Below are 9774 nucleotides of genomic sequence, written 5' to 3'. Positions count from 1 at the left end.
CCTCTCCTAAAGGGCAAAAATGTATAATAATAGATCCTGAAGCGTTTTAGTGGGTTATCCTTTAGTACTGGATGCCTATTCTGAAAAATTTGGTTGGTATCCCATGCGTAACGGAATCTTATGTTAAAAATTCGTGTGCTCTCGAGTTTGAGATTTCTTGGATTTCTCACAACATTAAAAGGTCATCAGAATATGAAATTTCTCCCAACGTTCATGAATCACATCACGTGTACTTGGGTTCATCACCATTCATCCCCTGAAGACCGTCCTAATGGAAGTATAAAACTTACAATCCTGGTGCTACCCACCAAACAATTTGAATTCAAAGATTCATAAAGGACACATAGTCCAATATGCAGATGACACGACTCTCTCTTTCACATGCAAATCAAAATTTCAAGTTGAAATTCAAGCTTACGAAGAATTAAATGTATGTACACAATACTTTGAAAACATAAACTTGAAACTTAATTGTTCGAAAACAAATTACATGGTTTTTGGTGGAAGTACTGCACCATTTCAGTACAGACCTACTGTGATGTTGGACGACAAGGTCCTGGATGAAGTTGACTGTACGAAACTCCTGGGAATATACCTCGATAGAGGGTTGACTTGGAGGAACCATGTGGACAGTGTTTGTGCGAAACTATCAAGTAATATTTATCTCTTGAAAGGTCTTGCCGATTACTGTTCAGATCAAATAATGAAAATTGCATATTACGGTTTGGTCCACCCACATTTATCCTACGGTATTATATTGTGGGGTGGCTGTTCAAATGGCGACTTCCACAGACTTTTTTTTCTTACAGAAGAGAGCTATTAGAATTATTGTTAAATTAAACTTTAGAGAGTCGTGTAGAAATTCATTTAGGGAGCTCAAAATACTAACATTGCCATGTTTGTATATACTGGAGACTACTGTACATTGTCGGTTTAAGAGCCAAATGGTTCGAGGTCGTGACATTCACAACTACGATACGAGGTATCGAGAAAATGTCAGACCTGCTCAGCATAGATTGAGAAGATACGAGCAACTTCCTTCTCAATCCGGCATAAAGTTTCTAAATGGGCTCCCTGAAGAAATAAAATCAATAAATGATCTAAATCGGTTCAAAATTACATTGCGACACTTTTTAGTGTCTCATTCTTTTTATACAGTTGGTGAATTCATGGACCATCTCACTAGCTTCAATGTGCGGTAATACAGGGGCGCTGACATCCAAAGTTATTTTTATTATATATTAATTTTACTGCTTGACAACTTTTATTGTTAACTAAAATCGATATTGTTTACGATATTTTAAAAATTGAATCGTTAGCATAAGACATTTCATTATTTTAATGAATATACAATTATTATTATGTGACGCATGCTATGCAATGTTAAAATTGTTTCTGGCAATAAAAGTATATTGTATTGTATTGTATAACTAATTCTTCTAATGCTTCATTATCATTAATACTTTGATGTTAAGACTGTGAAACCTTTATGTGAATGTTGCTGAATATTAAATTAACATTATTAGAATAGTTCTTTGCCTACTTTGCTTACATAGGGTAGCCTCCAAAGATAAATATCTGCATGTTATGGTAAATAGCCACAAGTTGCTGTGTAAAGACATGTTCAATTTAATAATTTCGAAATCGTTTTTAAATCACTTAATTGAAATAAGGATGAAATATTATTATCGCCAAACATATTTTTTATAGTGCAACAGGTTGAAGCGTTGCACTATTATAAAAAAGAAAATTATTGTGATCATAATAATAATCATTTTAAGTGATTAAAACAATTTCCAAAATATCTGAATTAGAATTACAAAGAAGAAGATGCCTTTGTACGGCAGCCTGTGGTTCTTTATGTGGTTGTCAGCCATTCGGAATTAGTTTAGACTTATTACAAATAACTACTCTTGTCTTCTCTTCCTATCATTAGGCTTCTAAACCTACATTGCTGTTACTATTGTTATAATCAATATTTTGTATTAAAACTAAAGTGCTATTTTCCCAAGAAAAAATTAAAATTTGATATTAAAACTTTCCTTTTATAATGGTTAACACAATATTTCCAAATATTGTGTTAACTAAATAGCTGATCCATCGAGTATTCTTCTGCTTTGCTACCAACCCTCAAGGATGAAGTGTTGCACCCCTCCAGGCTCTTGTTTGTGTGCTGTGTTCACCAACCCCCACATTACCCCCGCATTTTGCGAACCAAAGCAAATGATGACGCTGTGACTTTAGGCTACTTGTGTTTTTTACTTTTTATTTTAAAGCTGTTAACTTTTGAATGTTTAAATAATAAAATTCATGAAAGTTTTAATTTAATATGACCAGATTTAATTTAAATTATTTAATAATAAATAAAATATGGGGAAATAAGAGTAAAATAAAGGTATAAAAGTATTTTAGGTTTAGCAATATTCAATTATGTGTCTGTATATTCACATTTAGGGATCATTAGAAAATAGTTGCGAGTTTAATGTATAAAATTACAAACTAAGTATAGATAAATAAAATTGTTTGTCGTCCTTTGTTTTTTAAATTATATCTAAAGAACTATGAGCTTCCGTGACCACCACTTTCATTAACTGTTCACAACTTCATCTGCCTTTTATGTATACACTTTGTGTAGCTAACACAGCCTGTGTTTGCTCTCATTGAGGTTAGAGACTGCAATATTAATATTGTTATTTTATTCTTATAGTAACAATAGAATAAATCATTTTAAAAATAATAACTCTTACCAGCCTTCAGTACGTTCTGTTTTCCACTCGGAATGTCTAGTGGTTATTACTATCACTAGCCATAATGATAACATTAATAAAATAAATACTGCATTGTCATTTAACTAATCTGATTCTAAAATAACTCAAATATCGTGACTGTCTGCTGACAGTAACCCAAACTGGCGTATCCAGGGCGTATTAACCACCCCCCCCCCCACCATGATATAAATTTTTAAACTATAGTTTAATTTGCGTTGAACTGAAAAATAAACTCGTAAACAAACAATATATTATAATTATATACTCGAGCTTTATAATGTTTCGCAAGGACGAGTCTGTCTGGAAGTGTTGACAGATGTAACACAGACACACACCTCCCGCGCTACAACGCGTAATGGGCATTGTCAACGACATAATAAAACACAAGACTCGAGCTTTATAATTTTTCGCAAGGACGAGTCTGTCTGCAAGTGTTGACAGATGTAACACAGACACACACCTCCCGCGCTACAACGCGTAATGGGCATTGTCAACGACATAATAAAACACAAGACTCGAGCTTTATAATTTTTCGCAAGGACGAGTCTGTCTGCAAGTGTTGACAGATGTAACACAGACACACACCTCCCGCGTTACAACGCGTAATGGGCATTGTCAACGACATAATAAAACACAAGACTCGAGCTTTATAATGTTTCGCAAGGACGAGTCTGTCTGCAAGTGTTGACAGATGTAACACAGACACACACCTCCCGCGCTACAACGCGTAATGGGTATTGTCAACGACATAATAAAACACAAGACTCGAGCTTTATAATGTTTCGCAAGGACGAGTCTGCCTGCAAGTGTTGACAGATGTAACACAGACACACACCTCCCGCACTACAACGCGTAATGGGCATTGTCAACGACATAATAAAACACAAGACTCGAGCTTTATAATGTTTCGCAAGGACGAGTCTGCCTGCAAGTGTTGACAGATGTAACACAGACACACACCTCCCGCGCTACAACGCGTAATGGGCATTGTCAACGACATAATAAAACACAAGACTCGAGCTTTATAATGTTTCGCAAGGACGAGTCTGCCTGCAAGTGTTGACAGATGTAACACAGTCACACACCTCCCGCGCTACAACGCGTAATGGGCATCGTGAACGACATACAATATATATTAGATGCTGATTAAAACTTGTTTTATACTTGACCTACCTAGAAAATTAAAGAATAAACTTTCAATTCTTTGATGGTGAACTTCTGATATATCGGATGTTATGGGATAATCCGTTTGATTTATTTTATAAAGTACTAGCTGTTTGCCACGGCTTCGCACGCTTCTGGTTCAAGTGAATTATATTTCCAACGGCGATGTAGAGTTTCACCTTGTTGCCACGATCAAGAATATCTGTCAGAAGTGTATGTCTATAGCCATTGTACACGCACAACGCACGTCATGTACTTTATTAAAAAGTGATCTAAACACTCAAGCTTTAAAGTTCAGCTAGAAATTTATTATACAATATTATATAATATACATAATAAATTAGCGCCTTCAAATAGTGTTTGGCAATTTAATATACGTAACTGTCTTGTAATTGCAGTTTATAATGTGCAGGTGCTTTGAAAAACTTTATATTTTGCAGCGCTGCCTTGTGGTAAGTTACATCAATGGGCATAGCATATAAACCTTCCCCGTGTAAAAATACATAAACATACAGATTTTCATAACGAACGGTCAAATAGTTTCTGAGTCTACAAAGGACATACACACAAACATTCATTTATATATATATATATATATATATATATATATATATATACTCGCCTTCGGCTCGCTGGGGGCTACGCCCCCAGGCCCCCTAAAAGTAAACGCTTGAAAATTCGGGGATAAGCGGAATTCGGTGACTGGTTAAGTCCGGACATTAAGTAAATGACAAGGGATTTAAAAATTGACCTTTTTCATAGATTTTTTTCCGGATTCGTTAAAAACTTTTGACTTTGAGGGCAATTTTGCGGTTAAACCGTTAGAGATACGACCAAAAAGTGATGGACCTTTCTTGTTGGAAATTTAATTTTGTCTTTCGATTGTGCCCTCAGATCTGATCTACGGACTATGGTTTTAGCCAGAAATGAGCTCGGGAGAAAAGTCTGCACGGGTTAGCTATCTTGAATTGTTTAGTATAAACATAATAAAAAACCGACCTCAAGGCAGTATTTTAAGTCGAACAGGGGGTTTAATATCACCAGGAGACTATCTAGTCAAGGCGAGAAATTCCCTGGGTGGGTGATTAATGTTAAGGAGGTTAAGACAAGAGGGGTGTTTTAATTTCGTCAGGATATTGTCTGGTCATATGAACAAAATTCCCAGGGGGGGGTTAACGTTTACCGGGGGATAAGTCTCCAGGGGGTTATCTGGTCATACCAGGATCTATTCCCAGGGGGGGGGGGTTAAGAGATTTGGTGACTGGTAAAATTCGGACATGAGGTCATGGGCAGGAAATTCCCTGGGGGGGTTTTAATGTTACCAGGGGGTGTTTAACACATCAGGGGGTTGAATGTACAGGAGGTTATCAGGTCATACCAGGAAATCCCCGGGGGGGGGGGTTAATATTACCGGGGCGGTTAATGGACACACTTGGGCCTTTTTTTTAGAGGGTATTGTGTCTGTGAAACATAATAAATATTCTCTGTCCCTATCTACTATTGACGCTTAGCTAACGCTCAGCCAACTCCCGAAGTCACTGAACCTTTTCTGTAGATCACGTGATTTCCCTAAATCCCGTTTAAAATTTGTTTTGAGTTACGACCAACCGTTTAGCCGCTATCAAGCCCGGAATGTAAATTTTTAAGGCGAAAATGTCCAATATTTTCACTTAATCGCGTTTTGCGGTCAAAACTAAGGGAAATATAGTAAAATGTCACTGGACCTTTTTTGTAGGTCATCTTATTTCCTAAATAAAACGTTAGTCTTATTTTGACCTCCGGACCGAATGGTTTCGCCGCTATCGACCCCAAAAACAAAAGTTTCGCGTAAAGTTACAACAAAATTGTACATAATCACGTTTTTCGGCCAAACCAATCGAGATAGGGCAAAAGATTACTGGACCTTTTCTGTAGATCGCTCCGCAATTTGCTAATTTGATGGTTCAATCAGATTTTGAGCTACGACCAACGGTTCGGCCGCTATCGGGCTTGAAAACATTATTTTTATCGAAAAAATCTCTGGAATTTCAAATGTTCGAGCGTTTTGTCGCTTAACCATGGAAGATAGAGCAAAAAGTCATTAGACCTTTTTTGTAGTTCACTTCATTCCCTGACAAATGCATGAATTTTCCGTCAGATCCGAGCTAGCTTCCAACGGTTCGCCCGCTATCGGGCTTACAAAAAAATGCCTGCAGGGGTGAAGAATGCGCGATTTTTTGGGAATTTTTTTGAGGGGTTTGAAAATGAAAAAATTCTCACTTTTCGGGATTTTTTACTGGTGGTTACACGTGGAAAGCTATCTGTGTACCAAATTTCAAGTCTATAAACTCATCTGGAAGTAGGTTAGAATTAGTATACGTGAGTGAGTGATGTCAGTCAGTCAGGTCAGTTACACATGCGGTTGTATATTAACAGGGTGATTCATGAAGTTTCTCCCCCACTTCTACAGCACATTGTATCTAGTAAAAATAATGAAAAAATGTTATATAAACATAGGTCCGAAAAAACGCTTCGTTAGCGAGTTACAGCTAGCGAAAGATTTCGCCTGAATTTCCTGGGGTAAAGAGTAAAATTAAAGCCATACTGAACTTTTGGAAAGGTTAATTAAGTAGAAATATCATGGATTCTTATGTATTTTTACCTGAATTAAAGCTAATAAAATAGGTTTCAGAAACTGTACCTGTAGTAGTTTTTGAGGGATTCAGGGTTTAAATGCAAAAACTTGGGGCACGAAACAATGTTTTTTTTTAAGTTTGATGTACAATAACTTTTGTTAAATTGGTAATAAATACATAAAATCAACAAACAATAATTGTAGAGAATTTAATTCTGAGAAAATTGATATAATCAAAGTCTAAAATAAAACAGAAATAAGTACCAAAAAATCGATTTTATTCAGTACAATACATTACTAGCTGTAAAGAAATACCGTACGGTATTTAGTTAAAATAAAACAAAAAACATAATGTTTGTTCCTTAATGATGAGATAAATTGAGAAAACAAGATTAACTGTTAAATAAAATTTGTTTGTAAATAAAAATATCATGTTTTATTGCGTTGTTTTTTTTAAATAAAAAATTTTAATCAAATGTTCGAAAATAAATGAAGCAAACATTTTCCCATTATTGTTTACTAATCATTCGAAATGCAGTTTTTTGTTTTATTAATTTCTAAGTTGGTAAACGCACGAATAACAGCTTGATCAACAATGGTATTCTGTACTGTTACGTTAGAACTGTGTATTAGTGGTGTTTTGCAAGCTACAGCAGGAGATCGGGTTCTGTGAATCGTGTTATTAAATGCAATTTTTCTGTGAGTTATAATTCGATTGTTTATTCAGCGAAAAATGCCTTACTTATTTACATCAGAGGAATACGCTGATATGGTTTTTTATTTTTGGGTTACTGTAATGGTAATGCTATAGAGCTGCTGTAGAAGAATATGAACTACGTTACCCTAATAGGAGGATTCCAGATACCAAAACAATTTCAGGGAACTTTTCGTACTCTTCGGTAAACAGGATCACTACCAAGTACTAGAACCAATTATGAACGAGCTGTCCAACTTGATGATGATATTGTTATAATGCTGTTCATCGCAGTCCAGGTGTAAGTACACGACGTATTTCTAGGCGGATAGGAGTTTCGCAGTCAACGGTTTGTGGAGGTCACTTAATCGAAAACAAATTTTATCCGTTTCATAATCAAAAGGTTCAACATCTACAGGTAGGGGATGGTCCGCTTCGCTTGGAGTTTTGCAACTTTTTTGAATATTAATAATCAACTCTACAAGCGTATTTTGTTTACGGATGAGGCACAATTCACTCGGGATGGTGTCAATAACTTGCACAATGAACACTCATGGGCAGAAGGAAAAATCCACATGAGGTAGTGAAACAGAACTTTCAACACCGATTTAGCGTCAATGTCTGGTGTGGCCTTTTGCACAATCGGCTGATTGGACCTTTCATATTACCTGGAGCCTAAATGCTGAGTTCTATTTGCATTTCCTTCAAGAAGAGTTGCCGCAGCTGTTAGAGGATGTTCCTTTACATCTCAGACAAAGTTTTGTATCTTCCAGCATGACAGAGCACCTCCCCACTTTTCACGTACCGTTTCTGCTTACTTAAATCATCAATTTCCTGGACACTGGATTGGTCGTGGAGGGCCTCACCCTTTGGCCACCAAGATCACCAGATCTATCTCCATTGGATTATTGCATCTGGGGATGGATGAAAGACATTGTATACAAGACAAAAGTGAATTCTCGTGATGAATTAATTGCCCGTATTATGGATTCGTTGCGTTGTGCAGATACAGGGAAGTCCTGAAAAATTAAGAAACGCAACAAAAAAACAATACACAAACAGTGCTGCAAAATGTATATTGATAATGACGGCCTCCATTTTCGAACATCTATTATAAAAAGGTGCGTACGGTTGGCCCAACCTGATTAATTCTGCTTAAAACTAGTATAATGTATTATACTGAATAAAATCGATTTTTTGGTACTTATTTCTGTTTTATTTTAGACTTTGATTTATATCAATTTTCTCAGAATTAAATTCTCTACAATTATTGTTTGTTGATTTTTATGTATTTTATTACCAATTTAACAAAGTTATTGTACATCAAATTAAAATAAACATTGTTTCGTGCCCAAGTTTTTGCATTTAAACCCTGAATCCCTCAAAAAAACTACTACATGGTACAGTTCTGAAACCTATTTTATTAGCTTTTTATCAGGTAAAAATACATAAGAATCCATGATATTTCTTACTTAATTAACCTTTCCAAAAGTTCAGTATGGCTTTATTTTACTCTTTACCCAGGAATTCAGGCGAAATCTTTCGCTAGCTGTAACTCGCTAACGAAGCGTTTTCGGACCTATGTTTATATAACATTTTTTCATTATTTTTACTAGTACAATGTGCTGTAGAAGTGGGGGGAGAACTTCATGAATCACCCTGATATATTAGGGCCCCCAAAGTGAGTGCCTTAAATTTGGGGGAATATGATTGATTTGGTGATAGGTAAAATTCGGACATGATGTCATGCCAGGAAATTCGCAGGGAGGGGGTTAACGTTACCTGGGGATAAGACGGTCAGGGGGTTATCTGGTCATACCAGGAAACTTTCCAGGGGGGGGGGGGGGGGTTAAGGAGATTAGGTGATTTGGTAAAATTCGGACATTGAGGTCATGCCAGGAAATTCCCTGGGGGGGGGGTGGTGGTAATGCTACCGGGGGGTTAATTACCATCAGGGGGTTTAATTTACTCAGTTGGTTTATTTGGTCATAACAGGAAATTGCGCGGGGGGGGTTAATGTTACCGGGGGTTAACGACACACCCCAGGCCAGGCTCCCTTTCGGGTGTTGGCCAAATTCGGGGATAAGCGGGAATTCGGAATTATCTTGGACCTATGTTATTTAAATTTTTCAGTTTTAATCAAAGTTTTGACTTTTAATGGCGTTTTTACGGGTTAACCGTTAGAGATACGAGAAAAAGTAACTGGACCTTTCCTGTCGGAAATTTAATTTTATCTTTCGATTGTGCCCTCAGATTTGATCTACGACCAGGCAGAATGTTAAAGGGGGTTAAGACATCAGGGGGTTTAATTTAGTCAGGATTAATTGCCTGGTCATATGAACAAATTCCCGGGGGGGTTAATGTTACAAGGGGTTAATGGCACACGTTGGGCCTATTTTAGAGGGTGTTGTGTCTGTGAACGTAATAAAAAAAACTCTGTCCCTATTCTAACTTTAGAAGCTTCACTAACGCTCAGCCAACTCCCGATGTGGAGGGGGGTTTTAGTCACTCGTTAACGTATTAATACAAGGTCA

Source organism: Homalodisca vitripennis, chromosome 4 (assembly GCF_021130785.1).
Source record: "Homalodisca vitripennis isolate AUS2020 chromosome 4, UT_GWSS_2.1, whole genome shotgun sequence".
NCBI classification, from domain to species: domain Eukaryota; kingdom Metazoa; phylum Arthropoda; class Insecta; order Hemiptera; family Cicadellidae; genus Homalodisca; species Homalodisca vitripennis.
Note: the sequence above shows the minus strand (reverse complement) of the source record.